The sequence below is a fragment of the Arachis duranensis genome, chromosome 1, assembly GCF_000817695.3.
Source record: "Arachis duranensis cultivar V14167 chromosome 1, aradu.V14167.gnm2.J7QH, whole genome shotgun sequence".
Lineage (NCBI taxonomy): Eukaryota > Viridiplantae > Streptophyta > Magnoliopsida > Fabales > Fabaceae > Arachis > Arachis duranensis.
In genome coordinates, this window is record NC_029772.3 from 19054347 (window position 1) to 19057260 (window position 2914).

The window sequence follows — 2914 nt, forward strand, 5'->3', positions numbered from 1 at the left end:
TGTGATAGATGTTAACAGAGGAGAATTAGTCCTTCAATTGAATGGGGACTATCTTGTGTTTAAGGCACACAGCTATCCTTCTGTAACAAGGGAGAGTAAGCATGCAGAGCTTCTCTCAATACAGAGTCAAACAGAGCCCCCACAACCAAACTCTAAGTTTGGTGTTGAATCCCCACATCTAAACTCTAAGTTTGGTGTTGGGACTATACAACATTGACCTGATCACCTGTGTGGCTCCATGAGAGCCCACTGTCAAGCTATTGACATTAAAGAAGCGCTTATTGGGAGGCAACCCAATTTTTATTTATCTAATTTTATTTTATTTTCATTGTTCTTTTATGTTTTATTAGGTCCATGATCATGTGGAGTCACGAAAAAAATATTAAAATTAAAAACAGAATCAAAAACAGCAGAAGAAAAATCACACCCTGGAGAAATGACCTACTGGCGTTCAACACCAGTAAGGAGCATCTGGCTGGCGTTCAACGCCAGAACAGAGTATGGATCTGGTGTTGAACGCCAGAAACAAGCAACATCCTGGCGTTCAAACGCCAGGAATGCACCCTGAGGAGAGCTGGCGCTGAATGCCAGAAACAAGCATAAAACTGGCGTTCAACGCCAGAAACATGCTGCACATGGGCGTTGAACGCTCAGAACATGCATCACTTCGGCGTTTGAATGCCAGAACTGCATGCAAAGGCATTTTACATGCCTAATTGGTGCAGGGATGTAAATCCTTGACACCTCAGGATCTGTGGATCCCACAGGATCATCTTAGGATCTGTGGACCCCACAGGATCCCCACCTACCATATTCTCCCCTCTTCTCAACATTCATCCTCTTCTTCCAATAAACACTCTTCCCCAAAACCCTTCACCAATCACCTCAATCTCTCTTCCCAATTACCCCCTTCACCACTCACATCTATCCACTCTTCCTCATAAACCCCACCTACCTTCAAAATTCAAATTTCTTTCCCACCCAAACCCACCCTAAATGGCCGAACCTACTCCCTCTCCCCTCACTATATAAACCCCTCCATTCTCCTTAATCTTCACACAACACAACCCCCTATTCTACACCTTGGCCGAATACACCTCCCTTACTCTCCTCCATATTTTATCTTCTTCTTCTTCTTTTCTTTCTTTTCTTGCTCGAGGGCGAGCAATATTTTAAGTTTGGTGTGGTAAAAGCATAAGCTTTTTGTTTTTCCATTACCATTGATGGCACCTAAGGCCGGAGAAACCTCTAGAAAAGGAAAAGGGAAGACAAAAGTTTCCACCTCCAAGTCATAGGAGATGGAAAGATTCATCTCCAAAGCCCATCAAGACCACTTCTATGATGTTGTGGCCAAGAAGAAGGTGATCCCCGAGGTCCCTTTCTAACTCAAGAAAAATGAGTATCTGGAAATCTGACATGAGATCCAAAGAAGAGGTTGGGAAGTTCTAACCAATCCCATCCAACAAGTCAAAATCCTAATGGTCCAAGGGTTCTATGCCAATGCATGGATCACTAGGAACCATGATCAAAGTAAGAACCCGAACCCAAAGAATTATCTTACAATGGTTCAGGGGAAATACTTAGATTTTAGTCCGGAAAATGTGAGGTTGGCATTCAACTTGCCCATGATGCAAGGAGATGCACACCCCTACACAAGAAGGGTCAACTTTGACCAAAGGTTGGACCAAGTCCTTAGGGACATATGTGTTGAAGGAGCTCAATGGAAAAGAGACTCCAAAGGCAAGCCGGTTCAATTAAGAAGACTAGACCTCAAGCCTGTGGCTAGAGGATGGTTGGAGTTCATCCAACGCTCCATCATCCCCACTAGCAACCGATCTGAAGTTATTGTGGATCGGGCCATCATGATTCATAGCATCATTAATGGAGAGGAAGTAGAAATTCATGAAGTTATCTCTCTTGAATTCTACAAAATAGCCGATAAGCCTTCTACTTTGGCAAGACTAGCTTTTCCTCATCTTATTTGCCATCTATATTACTCAGCTGGAGTCATCATAGAAGGAGACATCCCCATTGAGGAGGATAAGCCCATCACTAAGAAAAGGATGGAGCAAACAAGAGAGCCCACTCATGGATTCCAAGAGACGCATGAGGAAGCTCATCACCAAGAAATCCCGGAGATGCCTCAAGGGATGCACTTTCCTCCCAATAACTATTGGGAACAACTCAACACTTCTCTAGAAGATTTGAGTTACAATATGGATCAATTAAGGGTGGAACATCAAGAGCACTCCATCATTCTGCATGAAATTAGAGAAGATCAAAGAGCAATGAGGGAGGAGCAACAAAGACAAGGAAGAGACATAGAAGAACTCAATGACATCATTGGTTCTTCAAGAAGAAAACGCCACCATCACTAAGGTGGACTCATTCCTTGTTCTTAATTTTTTTCTGCTTTTCGGTTTCTTTATGTTAAATGTTTATTTATGTTTTGTGTCTCTACCTCATGATCATTAGTATTGAGTAACTATGTCTTAAAGCTATAAATAATTCCATAAATCCTTCACATCTCTTAAATGAAAAATGTTTCTAATTCAAAAGAACAAGAAGTACATGAATTTTGAAATTATCCTTGAATTTAGTTTAATTATATTGATGTGGTGACAATACTTTTTGTTTTCTGAATGAATGCTTGAACAGTGCATATTTTTTATCTTGTTGATTATGAATGTTAAAATTGTTGGCACTTGAAAGAATGATGAACAAAGAGAAATGTTATTGATAATCTGAAAAATCATGAAATTGATTCTTGAAGCAAGAAAAAGCAGTGAAAAACAAAAGCTTGCAAAAAAAAAATTCTATTCAAAAAAAATAGAAAGAAAAAGAAAAAGCAAGCAGAAAAAGCCAATAGCCCTTAAAACCAAAAGGCAAGGGTACAAAGGATCCAAGACTTTGA